We start from the raw sequence: 14210 nt of genomic DNA on the forward strand, positions 1-14210 counted from the left end.
TCGTCATAACTCTCAATCCGAGTCTTTTGACCCTTTTTTTCGCGTTCCCGTCTCTTGGTTTACGCATACTTCTGAATCCATACCCATCAACCGAGTATTTTACCGAAGTCACTATTATTGCAACCCTTCCGGTATGCATCAAAATTTCGTTTTGATTTATTTGGTCGTCTTAGCGAATTTCATTGCTTTTATTCGACCAAGTCTTTTATTCCTTATTCTACCCCTTTAACTTGTCTGTGTGAATTTCATCACTTATGACAGTCAAACTCTATCCCCTATGCCTTAGCACTCACATTAGTTGGTTTGTATTTTTATTTACTTCAATCTTTGTCCCTTCTCTCGGGCTCGTTATTCTAACGTAATACGCTTCCGTCATCCGACTTGCGTTTATGTTTACCATCAAACATCTTACTTATTTGATTCATTTGGGTACCTTTTTAATTCGTCCCATTCACCCCGTCCTTACTACATCGGACGTAAATGTGTCCATCATAAGAAGTTCATGACATCATGTGTTCACTACTTACTTGGCCAGAGTAAGCAATGGACACATGAAACACATGACCCTTTATAATTTTCACATTGCGCCCCATGTAAGGAACGCCTCAATTTAGTTTTCTTGGAAATAATATCCTGAATAGGTGTTCTATTCGGGTTTTCCAAGCTTTTAATTAACATATGCAACGATTATTCTCTACATATTTGTTGCATATTGCTATTTGTGCGATTAAATTTAAAATGTGCACCTGGTAATGCTTGCTCTAACGGGCTTTCCTTGCCATTAACCTTGTTCGCGGTCGTTACGCGATTTAGGTCCTTAGTGAGCATGCACAGCTTGTCATACTTTAGACCATTCTTTTGTCAAATCCGTAATTTGTTACATTCTCGCTATCTTTAGATGCGAGTTTCCTTTCAACTAAAACATTCACAAAGATTAGTTACGTCAATATCAATAAATGCTCAAATGATAATACAAGGCTTTCTACTATGCGTGTCAACACACGTAATTTCGTTAACTATATCAACCATTTTAATTGGGGTAACGTCTATTACACGATAACCCTATGTGTTGTTTATAACACTTTAATATGCTAAATCGTTTATATACGTATAACTTACCAGATTTGCGATCAAGCCTCGAACCGAACACACTTTACACTTTAACCATGAGCTCTGATTACCAACTTGTAACACCCTTACTATTTTTAAGCGGATTTAGTTTTAGATCACGAATATAATCATGTAATTATATTTACAATTACATTGGAAAATACGAATTTATTTAAAACTTTTCTTAATAAAAAGAATACAACATAATGTATAAGTTCATCGTTTTTAGAAGTAACGACGAAGCAATGTGCGGAAGCTTCATTTAACTATGTGTTCGGTTCTTGTATCCCGCTTGATCCTCATCCGGAGCTCGTAACAATCACCTATGATCAAAACCAACGTAAAAGTTAGTTTTGATAGATTAATATCAAGTTATAACGAGGTAAATGGGACCTACGATCTGAACCGTAGGTCACGCTACAACCCAAAACAAACAAACAGCCCCTACAGACCGTAGCCCACGGTCTGAACCATGGGTCACGCTACAGCCCAAACAAACAAACAGCCCTTCCAGACCGTGGCCTACGGTCTGAACCGTGGGTCACGGTGCAGCCCAGCTATTCCTTTTTCATTTTTGGTCCTTTTTACGAAAACGGGCGTAACTTTCGAACCGTTTATCCGTTTAACCTCACGTTTCTTCCTACGTGATCGTAATTTAATTCTCCATCATATGAAGTTAAAATCCTAGGTCTAAATTCACAAAATTTTAGATTTCAAGCTCTCGGCTTGAAATTCAATTATAACTCTTTTTGACCCGTTCATGATTATATCAAACAAACTTATTTGTCGCCTTCGATTTTTTGTGAACATATTATTACAATTATTTCCTATTTTACAAGGTTCAAATCACGGGTTTTTACACATCATTGACCCGTTTCTTTATTATAATCTTATCTTGACCCGTTAAGGGTATTTATGCACCTTTAAGTATAAATCTATATATAGGCGTACCTGGCTCGAGTCAACATATAGACCCGTTTCAAAACCTTTCGCTATTAATCACTAGTTAGTAGTGACGCGGACCTTATGATAATTCCTATGAACACAAAACTCAACAAGCAATTATCAAATATTATTGTCAAATGGTGTTAACAACACCATTTGACCCATTTAGTCTAATTGACCATTCGTCCATTTAGGATGGCATTTAATTACCATTTCACCCCTTTTAAACCTATCCCGGTTTTCTCTTTGAACTTTTTTACTTAAAAACCGTTTTTTATTTGTTCGTCATTACATGACTAATTTGCCATTTTACCTCTTTACCATATTTCATGATTTCTTACCATTTTCCCTTGTTCCGACTCGCATTAAATCGTGTCGGAACTTCATATTCCAATCACTTAATAGAATTCATATACAATACTTGCAATTAAGTAAATTGTAAATAATGTAAGGGGCATAAGCTTTACTTACCTCTCATTCGATTTCGCTCTTTCTCCGCGTTTTCAAGTCGTTTGACTCGCTTCTTTTCCCAAGCCGCCACCTAGCTCGCTTAGCGTCAAACTATCATCATCATTTACAAGGTGGTTAGTTTAGTCTTTAACAATCACGACTATTCCACCTTACTTATTTTCTATGTCGAAACTACTATTCGACTTCTTCATTAGTTAACTTAACTTATCAAAAGTTAACTACTTTCGATCACATGGTTTACATAATTAAGTCTAAATCAACATGATATTTAGAACTCTTATCTTTTCATATTTCGCATAATTTGCCATATTATTCAAATGTGCGTTTCACTCGAAATTTCAACATTTTAGCTTTCATTTAGGCATTTTATCAAACACCTAATGGCCATAATTTTACACATTTACTAACTAGTTCATAACTAGTCATTTTTACCAAGATTAACATTAACATCCATATCGATCATGTATGAACAAGTACCCAAATCATGTAATTTGCTCGAGTGCCTAGTTTCTACTATCAAATATGATGATCTTATACATGTGTATCATCATCTTCACTACATAATCAAAACCCACTTGTCTAAGTGTGGTAAATCATCAAATAATTCAAATCATAGCAATTTTACTTCAAATTTCTACTTAGGGTTTGTTCCTAAGCAATCACACTTCATTAATTCGGCCGTAGCCTCTACGATTCATGCATAGATCGCATCATGCAAAGTTAACTAATTTCCACAACTTCATGAATGTTAGAAATTCAACATACCTTACGATCCCCTTGACTTGGTGATCGTTTCTATGTATTCAAATCCGAATTTGGCCTTCGTTTGATCCTCCAATTTGAAGGTTTTGTTGAATTTAGGGTTTGGCTCCATGGGAGCTTGCTCCTGCTCATGGTCATGCACACACACACACCCACTAATGTGTGTGTAGTGTTTTGATTTAATAAAAATCAAGTTTCAATCCTCCTCTTTTGGCCCCTCTAGTTTGTAACTTTATAAACTAGGGTTATTACCCAAGTTTTCTTCATTGTTTTAAGACACATATTTAACTAGGTTGATATTCCTAGTTACTTGGTGGGTTCGAGGAAGTTATAACCCGTTTTATTTTAGGTTCCCTTAACTCGGGCCTCTCGTAACTTTATTTTCGTATAAACATTCTTTCGCCCCTTTTTATTTAACATTAGGTTTATTTATTTAAATCCTAATATTTACCGGGTAAATTTTACCACTGACGGTATTTTACCCGTCTTTTAGTGTTAACGTGGTTTAATTACCAAACCCGTTTTCGGGGTGTTACATTGTTGTATGGAAGTATTGACCTGATCACCAATTATTTAAAGTTGTAAAATACAACGGATGAATTAGGTATACTCACCTACTACGAGGAAAGTTTGTGCATACCTTGATCGCGGGGGTATGTCCTGAAGTGAGACACACTAGTACATCAATATAATATTACCTTAATGTATCACCAGGCAAAGGTACTTGAAATGTTCATGTGTTTTGTTTAAGTGGATAAACAATACTGGTAATCGTCTTGAAATGCGTTTCACGAAAATTAACTTGAAGAAGTAACTGCATGTGTGAAACAGTTTTAGTTGGCTGATATGATTTTCTTAACTAGTGATTCTCACAAAAACAGAGTGTTTATTTTTATTGTTATTTCATTTTGTTATTCATTTGCTTTCGGGAAAATATAAAAATCCAAAAATATTTTTTTTCTTTAAAATTCTTAACGTGCGGAAAATGGTTGTTCGTGGAGAAATTATTACCGATAGGGGAAGCTAGTGTTAGAATTTGGGTTCTAAATTTTTACTCGTTGTCGGTTCTTGTGTGTTGGAAAAAGATTGTAGAGTTTGGTGTTGAGTTGAAAAACTGTTTAATCTGTAATAAAGTTTTCACATCTCTTGATTAATAATAATTTGTTACACTGCGTTGAAAAAATCTTATGGTTTCTCGAGATATTTGTTTTGTATATAGATAGTTGCAATTTGTTCCTGTAAAAGAAAGTGAAGTAAAGTGATGAGTTGTTGTGAAGTTTCGTGAAGAGAAGTATAATTGGATGCATGGTAGAACCTCCTTTCTACATTTCTGACAAAGTTTGAAGAGTTTGAAGATTGCTATGCAAATGCTGAACTAGAGTTTACTTAAATGCTAACGATTTTGAAGATTTGGTGATTGGATGCATCAGCTTAGGGGAGTCTGTTGCTAACAGAAGCTATTAAAGCTGAAGCTATCCAAAGACCAATGCTGATGAAAAGATTACATGAGGAATGCAAGACGACTGAAGACAAAGTTGTTTCATGAAGCTATTGTCAAAGGGGAGTTTGTTGGTGCATATTTGTGACAACAGCTTTTAGATTTGGTCTTTGGATATCTTGTAATTGGTAAAACGATAAATGATTAGCGGGTTTAGCTTTGTATTAGTTAATTAGTAGTGATTAGGCCAAACCAAACCCACAAAAGGGGAATGGAGGCGAATTGGGCCTTGCCCAACTTGAAGCCCGTGTGCTTAACCCTAGCCCATGTTGCAAACTTGTGCTATATAAACAAAGCTTTACATTAGGGTTTAGATTGATCACCATAATCCTAAGAGTTAGAGAGACATCTAGAGAGTTTCAGTTGCATAGAGAGTGGTTGTGAGATTGAGTGAGAAATCTACAGAGAGAGGCTGAGATATTTCTGTGTCTTGAATTGATTGTAAACACTAGTGTTGGATATTCAATAGAAGACGGTTTAATATAATTTTGTTTCTACTATTTCTGTAATAATCTGATCTAGAGGATTCCACACTCTAGGTTAGATAGACAATTCTGTGAAAGATTCATAGGATTAAGGGACCTACACATGAAGGTTGAGAATTAGGCATTGTTACTTGATACATGGGAAACTGATAATTAGTTAGATAAAAAATTATATAAATTAGTCCATTGGTTGGGTATAACACAATAAAGGAAATTTGTAATCATTTGGATAGATAGTACACACAATCTAACTTTGCTAAGCAATACTAGTTGGAATATGACATTGTTGGACCTACAAAAGAACAGATGATTGCAAAAGCCAAAACATGACTTCCTGATCAAGAAATAAGCAACAGATCATACACACTTCTCCCAAAGATAGTGAATCTTGAACACTAATCAGAATATCTGTTGAATACATTCAAAGATCTGTTCAAGAGCCTTGGAACCATTGTTGAAGAAGAAGAAACCACTGTTCAATGGCCAAAACCCTGTTGAAGCAAAGTACTAATCATGAAGACCAAACATCTGTTTGGCCAAATAGATGTTTGAAACAAAGCAATAGAGGTTTGAAGGACGGAGGTTTATTCAGTGTGACACTATTTAGCTTAGAACAGAGTTTTGATGTAATAGATCAGATGTTCGATTTCCGTAGATGTTTGTTAACATCTGAGGAATCTTTTTTGTTAGGAATGTTAGATGTCACTATCAAGGTGACGTCAGCTGATTGCCAACAGAGCTTTAGTACTTGTGTAAATAGATCTCACCTGTTAGAGATCTATTTCATAACATCACTTCAATCATTTTGTACGAACAACAAAGTTGAGTGATTAGGCTGAGTGAGAGTTAGTATAATCTTTCTGTATTTGTAATCTTTTGATTATCAAAAGAAAACAAGTTGATATAACTTTCCACTCTTGTATGCTCATTTATTTCCACAAATTTCCATTCTTTATTGTGACACCCCAGGAAAACCGGGAAAACCATACAACTTAACTAGCTTCCTCAGTAAGTGCCATCAAATTTCGGGACGAAATTTCTTTCAACTTGGGGATGATGTGACAACTCGAAATCTAGAACCTTCGATGTATCTTGATGCAACGTGTTTGAACATATATGGCTAATTGAATCGTTGAATTATATGACTTATGTGTATGCAACCTAAGTGACTATGTGCTATGTGTATACGTATGTGTGTATGCGACTCGAGAACACAAGGACCCGACTCGAGACCATGTGGTCTCGAGTGAACAGTAACCGGTTGGGCCATTTGGGCCGTAAACCCCTTAGCCGACTTGTAAACTAAACCCATTAGGGTGCACCTTGTGGAACTAATATATATATCATACTTCTTGCCAACCTTGCCATTCTTTGGGCAACCATACACACTCACTCTCACACACTCTCCTACTTCCCTCTCACTAAAACCCTAGAGACACAAACACACTCCTCACTTTCGGATTGGATTCTTGGATCGGCTCACACACACAATCGGTTGGAAGCTCACACACATCCTCGAAACCCATCAACCGGTTAGTGTTTCTTAATGCTTAGTGTTAAGATATTCATGTTGTGTTTTGTGCTTGGATTGATGAATGTTGAAGTGTTTGACAATATGTTGTTGTTGAGTGATGCATGATGAAATTGATGTTCAAAGAAATCGGTTCATAAGTGTTTTCGGTTTTTACTTGGGTTCATGATAAGTTGATGCATTGTTATGATAAAATGTGTAGTATGCTTGAATATGAATGGTGTTATCGGTTTTACTTGGGTTTGGATCCGAAGGGTTTGGGTGTTCATACAAGTGGAATTGATGGATGAATGGAAACCAAATGCTTGTCATAATAGGATGTATGCTAGTGAGTTGTGGTTCATAAATTTGGTTGAATAAGGGTTGCTTATGTTATGAATATGTGAAGAACTTGATGAATGTGTTTTGAATATATGAAGAACAACTTGAATGTGCTTTGAAGGTGCTTTGAATATTTGAAATCTGAATTGTTTGATCCATTTTGGGTAAATGTTAGACAACAAAACATGTTTAGTGGATAGTACATAATTCTGCATGAATTCTATTGGATAGTACAATCTGCGAAGGATCAGCCGGTGCTGGGGAGTCGAAACACCCGGTTGCGACTCGAAACCACAGCATGATGAGCCAAGACCATAGTTGCGACATAGGCTGCGACTCGCAACCATCTATGATCAGCACAAACAGTATGACTCGAAACCACGCTTGCGAGTCCGGTTACGACTCGAGACCATAGCGTGACAAGCCGAGACCACAGGTTGCGACATAGGTTGCGAGTCCCGTTGCGACTCGAGACCAATACCAGCATAACCCGCAACCACGCTTGCGAGTCCGGTTGCGACTCGAGACCACACTTATCGGGCTTGCTTAATTACGGGCCTAAGTTAATGGGCCGGCCTTATGGACTCTTTGTGCTACTGTTTAATGCATGTTTTGGGCTTAGGTAATTGGGCTGAACATATGGGCTATACGTGCTACTGTTAATTGAGTATGTTATTGATATACTGCCATGCCATGATTTCTACTTGTACGTGCACTGCTTGGTTCGAATCTGATATAAGTGGTATCTATGTTAGGACGTAGTTGACTACTTGCAACTTGATTGACCTTTCTGTGATTAACTGCCGAGCAAACCAAGGTGAGTTCACACCCTCTACAAAGCATGGGATTCCTTGGGTTGGGAATGGGGTTAAGGAACGTGGGTTCCTCGTCCTCCTTGGGTAGGACAGCAGTGGTTCAGGAATGTGATTCCTCGTCCGGACGGACGGATAACTCGTACTAGACCAAAACTCTATCACGAAGTCCCTCCTTTTTATATCGACTTAATCGCCGGGCCAATGGCGAGCGGGTCATTAGTTAGATAGCGCTATTTAGGTCTGACAAACCTCACACCGTGCCGCAGAGGACGGGCGTGAACTAATGGATCTGGGGCACGTCAATGATGATAGACATTGACAGTTTCAGGGCACATAAACATGACTACAGTCAGCAGTCGATATGGTAACGAGTCTAGTGTACGCATGGGGTAGCCCCCACGGCCGAAATGCCAGAGTAACTGGGAATGAACAAGTCACGTTTTTAAACTATGGGGTAACCCCCACGGCAGGATGCCAGTTAAAGGAAACTGTTTTCAAAACAACTAAAACGAACACCCAACTGTGAACTCACTCAACTAGTTGTTGACTCGTTACTACATGCTTTGCAGGACCTTAGGTACTCAGCTGGAGCTTGCATGGAGGAGAGTCGTTGTGGGACATGGATTGCTGCGTGCCATGTTAAACTTGAAAACATTTGAACTTATGTTTTAACTTTAAGACTTATGCTTCCGCTTACAACTTAAACTTTGTTTTATTTGAACACCAATCGTGTTGGTTAGACTTTTATAACTATTTATATGCTCGTTCAGTATGATTGGTGGCTGGATCCTGGTCAGTCACGCCTCCAAGCGGTAGTACTCCGCGGGTGGATTTTGGGGGTGTGACATTTATAAAACTACATTCATACTTGTTCATCAAAGCATACTAAGAGCATCTTAGATCCTAAAAATTGGTATAAGAGATTGGTCAGTTTAAACTTGATTTCATAATCAGTTTAATATGTAAAGATCAGCTCACATAGGTATCCAATCTGTTCATTGTATTTGAAATCAGAGATTAAAGTGTAAAATTCAAAAGTTTTTATACGTACTCTGTTTTCGCAAAAGATGAAAAGGAACGACACAAGATAATCATGATCCCCATAACACCAGTTTTAGCAACAAGCCTCCGATGCTTGTCAGATTTGAATACAATATCTGGCAACGTCAGATGGAACATGAGCTAGCTCAACATAACATAGGATGTTGGAAGTCCGTTATATTCGGCCCACACGTTCCAATGGTACCTACTGCCGAAAATCCGAATGCTCAAGAGCCAAAGAAACCGGAAAATTACTCAGAGCAAGATTTCCAAACGTTTGAGCTAGACGCAAAGGCCTTCAGCATTGTGGCCATGGCTCTGCTAAATGAAATCTACGCCGACCTGTTACATTGTAATAGTACTAAAGAGTTGTGAGACGCATTGAAGGAACAATTTGGTGGAACAGAGGATGTGATCGAGAACACTCGAGAAATTCTTACCCAGCAATATGAGACTTTCACATATGTTAAGGGAGAAACCCTTACTCAACAGTTTGAAAGATTTTCCTGTCTAATAAGTGAACTTAAGTTGGTAAACAAAGAGTTTTCAAAATCAACTTTAAGTAACAAAATTTTGAGACCAGTTCCTGAAAAATGGGATACAATAGCAATTGTGATGAGAACAACCCCTGATATTAAGGATATGACCTTGACTCAGCTTCATGGAAAGCTCTTAAGATTTTAAAGCGAGCTTGTCCAGAACAGGAAGCTCCAGGAAACTGGAAAAGTGTCTGATGACTATGTTTTCGGCAACACAACACTATTGAGTCAAGAAGGACATCATCAGTAATATTAACTGGGATCAACTCTGATCAACATTCCTCAAATTGTGCCTTCACAGCAAATGATGACAGTCATAGTTCAGATAATCTATCCTTTGTTCTCGATGATCTGAAACATATTGATCCTACTAACCTTGAGTAATGGATATTTTGCACCAAGCAGCACTACTTAGTCTTAGAGCAAACAACTTCTATAAAAGGACTAGTAGGAAATATCCAAGGTTAAGTGGCAGGTCAAGGGTAGGGTTGGATAAATCAAAGATAAAGTTAGGCCATACAATGAAGGATCATTGAGAGGCATATTGAAGTTGGGATAGAAAGTGACGAAGACGGTTCCAGCGTTGGTTTGGATGGTACCAATGCAGGCGTGCTGGTACTCCACGAATCTAGTATCGACTAGGGCGATACGAGAGAATGCAGGTAGTCCTTTTCTTCCATGGAAGGTTAGGGCTAGTCTTATGGCACCAAAGTGGATATGGGTATATCCTTGGGATAGACAGATCCTTGGAAAATCTGAGGGAAGAGTGAGAGGGACGAGGTGTTCAAAGGTTGTTGCTGGGAGTTGGTGTGAGTCAAACTTGGAGGTTTGCACAAACTCTTTAACAACTAGCTTTGACGCAGAACTGACTAGTTGCTTTACTTTTTTGGAGAGGGAATTTTGGGGTTTTCTAAAGACACCATAAGGGTTAACTAAAGGCATACTAGTAATAGGGATTTTAGACTCATCAGAAATATAATAAATCTCATATAACTGATCAATCTTTGACGAAGACGACCGATGGAAACTAGAATTTGAATGGGAAAGACTGTGATCTGGATTCATATATGGGTTTAGACTTCTAACGACTCTTATCTTAATCCTCAAGCTCGTACTTTGAGGAAATTACCACGGACCCTTCCGACTTATGACTCACCTAACAAGCTATTTTGGACTTAGGATAAGAAACTTTAGCGTGTCGGACCAGACTAACAAGACCTTGTAAGGTTAGTGTTCTGATGTGAGAGATCCGCGTAAAGTTGGCAGTCACAGAGCATACTAAATAAACCTTAGAAAGGGATGGCAGGAGCACTATGGCTCTGATACCAGATATGGGGGAGTGTATGGCTGGTTTATATAAAACCAGTAAAAGTTTGGGGGAGGACTAGGGTGATAAACATAAAAGACTCAAGGGTTTGGACTCAGAAGGACTAGACTCAGAAGAACTCAAAAGGACTCAAGACTCTGAACTGGACTCTAGAATTTAGAGTGAGAAAGAAGAGAGAAATATAGAAGAAGATTTTATTTCTTTCCAAGGATGATTTACAAGTGGGGGGGGGGGTTTCCTTTGATAGAACAAGGCGAGGCTTGATTACATCATCTATGACATCACACTTAATAATACATAGAAAATATCTAGGAAAATAACAAAATACATGACATAAGTGCTTACATCACTTTAAGAGCGATTAAAGCTTTATTTTTAAACCTAAGCACACTATTAGCACACTTAAATAAAAACATTTATATACTGCTTTTAATTTGGTTTTGCGAAGTTGCGAATCTCGATAGTAAACGGAAGCGTATCTTGGTCGATTGGTTTGTTGTTTTGGGCAGGATCAAACACTGTTGGTGCATATATCTGTCGACTTCGTCTTGTATCGAGTCTTGTAATAGGTTTGATAGATCAAGTCACGTAGTTCGAGAAAAATGGAGAATAGTCATGAACTAGCTAGTTCACATGAACTGCTAGTTCGTGCGAACTGGGTTTGCCAGTTCGTGCGAACTGGAGAGTGGCAGTTTCATGGGGACTGGATTTCCTATAAATAGGTGACTTGAGATTTCATTTGTAACGTTGCTGATTCCGGAGCAGAGGTGCTGCCGAAGTGTCAAGTGGTCTGTAAAGCTTTCAAATCAATATACAAGACAATTAAAGTGAATCTATATGTTAGACAAGCTGTAATCAAGTCCGAATCATTGAATTCTGCCTTTGGTTTGGATTAGAACTCTTCTGATCTACTCGTTTAAGTCGTACAACGATCCTACAAGTGGTATCAGAGCTCAGGAGGAAGAGTTCTTACCGATTCAGCTTGTTTTCATCTGAAAATCTCATTTCTACTCACTTTATTCACGATTTTTCAAAATTAACCAAGATTTTACGGATAAAAGGGACTAATTTTGTGATATAACATGCGAAATACTGTTTTAATCAATCCTTGAACATATTAGACCCTAATTCGACCTTAATCATATTCAATTTTGTCAAAAACATATCCGATCGTGTGACATCAACATCAGTTCGTGTGGAATTACACTCAGTTCGCACGTATTGACCCCAAGTCGTTTAAATAGTGTGATCAGTTCGCACGGATTGAGCTTTGTTGATTCAGTTCGCTTGAAAGGTTAACAGTTCGCACGAGTTGAGTTTGAATTAAGGTTCACTTCGTACGGTTTGACCCACTTCGCATCAAATCAGTTCGTTTGAGTTTGAGTTAAGGTTCACTTCATACAGTTTGATCCACTTCGCATCAAATCTGTTCGTTTGAGTTTGAATTAAGGTTCCAAGTCGTGTGAAATCAAGCTCAGTTCGTACAATGTGGGTTTAAAAGTTTCCTGGTCGTATAAATTGTGAACCAGTTCACACATATTGAACTCTAAATCATCCAGTTCGCACGTATTGTTTCCAATTTGCTTGAAATTAGGTCAATTCGCACCAAGGTCAATTCGCACCAAGGTCAATTCGCACCAAGGTCACTTGAAACTTCAGAATGTTTAAATTTGAACCCCAGGTCGCACGAAATCCAGTTCAGGTTGTGACAACCCTCACCAAATCAGGTATCCGTATGAATTAATTAACATTTAATTAATGCTTAATTACTGTGCTTGCTTACAATTGTGGATAAACTGCTACGTGATTTCTGATACATACATATACTTGCATCATACCTTACTGCTATCACTCCATTTATTTACACAGAACTATAGTGACAAACTTGATGCACAAAAGTACAGTAGCTCAATGAACGGATAACCCAGTAAACGTGCTAACATAGCCAGCACCAGGCAAACACTGCCTCTAAGGCCAGTATGAGCCGGGAATAGATCACTACACTAGTAGGGACTGTAGGGAAATGAGGATTGTAGAACTGCGTTGTCACACCCCCAAAATCCATATGCGGAGTACCACCGCTTGGAGGCGTGACTGACCAGGATCCAGCCACCAATTATACTGAGCAATTTAATTAATAACATAAGTAATACTCGCTAACCACAAGGTTAGCAAATATCATAGTCAAAGTTCAAAAGTTTTAAGTTCAAGTAGTAGTTTAGATAAGTAGCGGAAGCATAGACAAAATGGTTTAACACAAGGTTCTTAGTTCAAGTTTGTTTAGAACCCAACACACGGGTTAGACGACCACTACACATCCACAAGCTGCAAGCTCCTAAGTCACTGGGTACCTGCAAAGCATGCAGTAGGGTATCAACATAATGTTGGCGAGTTCACGAGTTTGTCCAGTTTTTAATTCCAAAAACTTGTTGCACCAATTAATTTATCCGTTTATACATGCCATGGGGAGCTACCCCAAAGTAAGCAACTAAACTATTTTTCCAATACCGAATACTAATTAACCCCACTTTTCCGCAGTGCCCCGTTTGTCAATGTTCTATCATCATTGACGGTTGTCAGAGTCTATTAGTTCACGCCCGTTCCCAGTAACAAGGGTCGGTGTGAGGCTAGTTAGACCTAAATAGCGCTATCAACTAATAACCCATTCGCCAGACCCCGGCGACTAATCGGTATAATGTAGTAGGGACTAAAGTGATAGAGTTTCGTTTAGTGTTGCTCGTTGCATTCCGTATAAACCGTAATTAACCAAGAGTTCCCAGTAACAAGGGAAGAAAAGTAAGTTTGTATCCCTCAGAAGGGGATAGTGTTATTTTTAGATCCGTTTCCCAAGCCACCGGGAATGCATGCTTTAAGTTGTGAACTCACCTTGGGTTGCTCGGCAGACTGTTTACTTGGTCAAGTATGTTGGTCACCACGTCCTAACATGGTTACCAGCATAGGTCAGGTTTGGGTACAGGAGGATCACGTATATTCTACACATAGCTAACACATTGCAAGCATATACATATACACCAAGTTATCGAGCCTGTTCTAATACTTAGGCAGTTAAACAGTAACCGTTAACACCTAACATACAAATCATAAGTGTTATTGGGCCTAGCCAATCATACTAACAGTTAACGGCATCACAGAGTCCAAATAAAACAGTGTGCACAGTCCACACACTCTTGGCCCAATAACGGAGACAAGCAGCCCAGTCTAGCCTAGGTGGTCTCGACTCGAGAACATGCGGTCTCGAGTCGCAACCAGGAGATCTCGAGTCACGAACATCTGGTCTCGAGTAGTGTAGGCATGGGTCGCAACCTCAGAGGTCTCGAGTCCAGTCTCGAGTCGAGATCATGAAG

Source organism: Helianthus annuus, chromosome 15 (genome assembly GCF_002127325.2).
Source record: "Helianthus annuus cultivar XRQ/B chromosome 15, HanXRQr2.0-SUNRISE, whole genome shotgun sequence".
In the NCBI taxonomy this organism is placed as follows: domain Eukaryota; kingdom Viridiplantae; phylum Streptophyta; class Magnoliopsida; order Asterales; family Asteraceae; genus Helianthus; species Helianthus annuus.